Here is a 6,000-nt window from a genome sequence, read left to right as displayed (position 1 = left end):
ACTAAACACATGGCTAATTACAGAAAGGGCATTGCCTTTGAAGTGGAGGATGCCACAAGGATTAATGTGACCAAGATGGAGCCAAGAAAGAAGAGCAAGAATGGTAATAGGAATAGGGAGGCATCCTTGGACAAGGTTGCTAGCTTCGACCAACGACTAACCAAGGTGAAGATGACTCTTGGTGAAGCCCAAGAGGATATTAAGAAGCTTAATGGCGGCCTGGACTTCTTTGAGAAAGATTTATCCAGGTTCGAGGAGGTCATGAATGGCACTATTATTAGGGCCATTGAGGCCTTGCGCAATGAGTATCAATGCTAAATGGAGGTCATATAGGGGACTATTGCCAAGCATCAAGCAAAGATGGAGGAGATGCAGGTAGATCATTTCTTATGGAAGAGGGCTATGGCTAGTGGAGGACTATCTGCCCTAGCTCATGAGGTGGTGAAGGAGAAGACCCCTGAACTTAAGCCATTCAAGGGAATGCGAGATGCACGCGAGCTAGACAACTTCCTATTGCAGATAGAGCAATACTTTGAAGCAGTTGGCTTTGAGGATGAGAGGTCAAAGGTACGTACTACAGCTATGTACCTACTAGACACTACCATGTTGTGGTGGTGTAGGTGGTGCATGGATGTTGAATGTGGCACATGCACCATAAATACCTATGAAGACTTTAAAAGGAAAATCAAGAAGCAATTCTACCTAGAGAATGTTGAGTACCTTGCTAGGAAGAACCTTAGGTACCTCAAGCATATGGGTACCTTAAGGGACTACATGAAAGCATTCTCCACACTCATGTTGGAAGTATCTGACATGATAGACAAGGACTTCTTGTTCCACTTTATGGAAGGCCTTCAACCATGGGTAGAGCAAGAGTTAAGGTGTCGTGGCGTTCAAGACTTGGCTAGTCTCATGGCTGTTTCTAAGCAACTAACTGAGTACAAGAAGGAGACCAAAAACCAACCCACCAAACCAGGTCAGGGTAAAGGTGGGGGAGATAAGGCCTATGCCAAAGAAGAATCATTTAAGCCCCAATTCTCTCAAGACCAGAAGGATGAAAATGGTGGCAGTTGGAGAGACAAAGTTAAGGGCCTAGAGAAGAAGCCACTCAATTGCTTCCTATGTGATGGAGCACACATAATTAGGGATTTCCCCGAGAAGTAGATCTTCAATTCCCTTATAGCCAAGGAGGGAGAGCAGGAAGATGGCCATAAAGAGACCAAGATTGGGCCACTATAGTTACTTTGCAGCGTTAAGATGCTAGAGGAGCTGGATAAGGGGGCAGCCAAGACTACAGTCGGGTCAAGGCTGATGTATGTGGAGGTGTTGATAAATGGTGAGAAGACCCAAGCCATGATCGACACAAGGGTAACTCACAACTTTGTCTCAACTAGGGAGGCAAAGCACTTGGGCTTAGAGGTCACAAAAAGCACGGGCATGACCAAGGCAATTAATTCCCAAGCACGTGAGATTGAGGGCATTGCTCAAGGGGTGAGAATCTAGCCAGGGAGCTGGCAAGGTGCCAAAGATATGATCATAATGCCAATGGATGACTATCCAACGATATTAGCTATGGGATTCTTCAATAATGTGCGGGCTATGCCCATACCTTATGTGTGGGTGTTGTGCGTCATGGAGGCAAGGGCCCCATGCATGGTCCATATAGTGGATGGGACATGTGTAACAAAAGTTATCAGCCATACAATTGGGCGTGGGGCAAGGCCCTGGGGGTCAACCTAGTCCAGGGTGGACAAGAAACTAAGGGCAACCCAACACGACAAGCAGGACCTAGGCAAGGACAAAGTCATGTATGCAAGAACAAGCCAAGGCAAAGGCTGAAATAAGGACACTTGCAAGGGCCAGGCAACTGATCAAAATTAGAGCAGATGGGCAGTTATAGCAGTTATGAAGGCCACATATCCAAAGGGCATGGAACTTGAGGAGATTATCACTGAGACCATGACTACTTTTCCTGGGATAACTCCATGGGTGGAGTATGCGGTCAAGTGGAAAGGGTTGCTTGCATCATAAGCATCATATGTATGAGCATATGGGTTTATTGCAACTGGCCACGAGGAGTTGATCAAGCAATGGGATGCACAAACCAACTGAGTGCAACAAGGGCGTTACATAATTAGGTGAGGGAGAATGTCACAGGGTGACACAATGGGTTGCTAGGCTAGAGGTTTTTTAGATATTTCTTGAGGCTTCTAGCCAATTCTGTATGTTTCAAGGGTGTTCTGGAGCGTTTGGGGGTATTGTAGAGTATTTTCCATGTGCCTAGAAGGGTCTAGATGTTGGTGGAACTCTCTAAAACCTTGTGGAATAATTCGGGTTTGTGTGGAACAACCTATAGGGGTTGGGAGCAATCTAGACTTCCTCTAGAGTGTTCTTGTATCTTATAGAGAAGGCATCCCCTAGAAGAGTGTAGAAGGTAGAATGTTCTATAGGTGCTTCTATATCATGCCAAGTGTATATAGTTTTAGAAAAATCCTTTAAGGAAGTGGAAGTGCCTATAAAAGGAGATCCCTTCCTCATTTGCATTCAACCAAGCAATCAAGTGTTGTATCCCTTTCTTGAGCAATACAAAGAGCTTTTTTGAGTTCATCTCTCTTTCCATGTGCGCTTTGTGCCTTTGTTGCCTAAGTGTGCCTTAGTGTGAGGGACAAATAGGTAAGCTACTTGGTCTTAAGAGACAAGAGAGTGCTCTAAGTAGGAAAGGCTAACTCATGGAGCGATGGACTACTGCCCAAGTATCGCATGAGATGCTAGAGGAGTCTAGGTTCGTGACATTATGCTTTCACTGGTCATCCTGGTAAGGAAACATGCCTAGTCCTCTATTATTAATATCATCCTCCTAATCTATATCTATACAACTTTAAAAAGCACGAAAGGCTTCAAGAATATTTTTGGAATTTACAAAGGACAAAATTTACCCTTCTATATTTATATTTATAGATAAAAAACTGAGGGCAAATAGGGCAATTAGTTCTTGATATTAAATGAGTTGAAAAGAGATAATTTAAAAATATTAAATGCATTCAATTCTCTCTCATTAAATCCAACCTTTAAGTTATTAACTTGCATTCATGTTCATTAAATCGTATATTTAAGTCATTTTTGTTTCTTTTCATCATTAAGTTCTATTAATTAAATCCATACTTAATAAATTAATAATTCTACTAACATAAAAGCTTATACTTTTGAAATCTACCTAGCAAAAATAGTGTTTTTATCTATGTAGTGGTAAGAAATTAAATCATTTTGGATGAAATGGGTTAATCCATGTTGTCACGATTAAATAATAAAATTAAAAAAATAGATAAAATAGAAAAATAGAAATTAAAAAATTATGAACATTTTTAACATACATATTAAACAATAATAAGTATGATAAATAATAAATGTTTTTAGTAATGATGGAAATGGAATGTAAAGTCTAAAACCAATTAGAAATAAAAATATTTCCCTGTTCTCTCTCATTAAATCCTATATTTAAGATATATTTTTTTCATCATTAAATTCTTAAAATTAAACCCACAATATTAATTTTAGTAGTGTAAAACAAATATTTTGAAAAGTAATTTAAAAACAAAGACATTTTCTTCCCTCCCGGTGATGGGTAAGCAATTCAACCATTTTGTGTCATATGATTAATAAATAATTCCATAATTAAATAATAAAAAATTAAAATAAATAACTATGAAATGTAAGAAGTATTTTTATTAATGATGAAAATGGAATGCCAAATTCAAAATATACCTAGGAATAAAATGATGTCATAGTCAAACAATAAAATTTTTAATGATAGAAGATATAAAGAATCACAAAAATAAAAAAAAATAAAAGATAGAGAAAATTTTGGGCACATATCTAAGGTTATATATTTATAAAAAATAAAATATTGGGTACATCTCTAATATTATGCATTCATTATATTGAACAAAAATAAGTTTTATATATAAGAAATAAATCTATCAATGATGGAAATGTAATACAAAATTTAATGTCAACCTAGAAATCAAACAATTTTTATTTTTAGATTGTAGGGTAGTGGTTTGAATCAAATGAAACTATAGACAAATAGAAATTAAGTGTGATAAATAAAGAGTATTTTATATAATGTAAATAAAATATATAATTTAAAGGAAAAATTATAGTAAATTCGATTGTACATTTAAAATTATGTTGCATGTTGGTTTAGAAACCAACAAAACTCTAACAATCGGCTCTACATTTCAAATTATAAAAACCCCACCATGTCATCAAAGGCTTATGTGGCAATTGCAAACATGGGACTGTAAGTCTATGTTGGACATAGAAAAAAAAACTATACCGAAAATAGGTTTTTAATTTCTCTCCCACTCCCTCTCTCTCAATCTCCCTCCCTTCTCTCTCACTCTCACAGTCATCTCTCGATCTCCTGCTCCCTCTGCCTCTCCCAATCTCTCAAATTTAGTCTGTAGCCAAATCAAAACCTCTCTCTCCCTCCTTCCCTCTCTCTCTCTCTATTGTTCTCCCTCAATCTTTCTCATTCTTCTCCCTCACTCTCCCTTTTGGTCAATATCTCCTTCTCACTCAATCTCTATCGTTCTTTAGTTGGTGTAAATTTCATAGTCAAAAGCTTCTTGTGAATTTTTATCAAATTGGTGTAATAATTTTTGAACCATACCAAGTTGGTCTCATGTTCTTTTATACAATCTAATTAATACCGTATAAGTGTGTAAGAAAATTAAAAAAAAAATGAGAGAGGGGGTAGGAAAGAAACTAAGGGAAAACGATAGAAATTAAGGGATAATGAGAGATCGACCAAGAAAGAGAATGAAAAAGATTGAGAGAGAATAATAGGTAGAGAGAGAGAATGAGAGAAATTGATATAGAAAACATAAATACAAAAATAAAAACCAATTTTATTTATTTTAAAATCACATAGTCGTTGAGTAGATAAAGACGACTATGAGTGAGAGTGTGAGGGAGAGAGAGAGAGAGAGAGAGAGAGAGAGAGAGAGAGAAAGAGAAACTAAAAACCCTTTTCTTTTATTTTTCCAATCACCCAACTTTAAAGGAAAATTTTAGTATAAGCTTTTTGTTGTGTCCAACATGGATTAAGAGTCCCATGTTGGCAACGACCACATAAGCCTCTGATGATATGGCAAGGATTTTCATAATTTGAAATATAGAGTCGGTTGTCAGAGTTTTGTTTGTTTATAGACCAACTTGTAGTCTAATTTTAAATGTACAGCTAGCTTGGAGTATAATTTTCCCTAATTTAAAACTAATCTAAAAGCAAAACTATTTTCTTATCTAGATGGTGGGTCAGTGATCCATCTTTTCAAAGAAACCCATGATGTCAGAATTGAATAATAAATATTTAAGTTTATTTTTAATCATATTGTTACTTTTGTTAAATTTCAATTTTTATCTTAATTATGACATATCTAAAATTCAAGTAATTAATATGAAGAAAATTTTCTCACGTGCAATGCATGTGCTTAATTACTAGTATATATAAACTTAAGGATCAATTTCAATGGACTATAACAGAAGATAAATTCAATTGACAATGAAGCTTATAAAAATCAAGGGGTGAAAGATCTATCGCTTGAACTTCTAGATTTTAATGACTCATCATGAGTAATGGTCATACCAGCCATGATGGACTAAACTAAAAAACCTAACATCCAACTAGAGGCGGAACTAGGGGTGCTCACAGTGAGAGGTTACAAATCAAATCATGTGCATATTTTCCAAATCTAATCAGTACTACCGCTTTTTGGAGAAATGTAAACTGAAATAGAATCGAAATTAATCAGTTAATTGACTGATCACTTTAGTTGTTGACCAGTTCAGTTTTTCGATTTTATTTAGTGTAAAATACAATAGCCTCCCCTGAAGTTTATGACAATTATAAAAGTCTCCCCTGAAGTTTCTGACAATCATAAAAGCTGCCTCCGTAATTTTTAACAAAATCCTCCCCTAAATTTTTAAAGAATTCAACAA

The sequence above is a fragment of the Nelumbo lutea genome, chromosome 5 (assembly GCF_056320005.1).
Source record: "Nelumbo lutea isolate HS-2025 chromosome 5, American lotus-T2T, whole genome shotgun sequence".
Classification (NCBI taxonomy): domain Eukaryota; kingdom Viridiplantae; phylum Streptophyta; class Magnoliopsida; order Proteales; family Nelumbonaceae; genus Nelumbo; species Nelumbo lutea.
The sequence above is the reverse complement of the archived record's forward strand: the minus strand, read 5'-3'. Positions refer to the sequence as shown.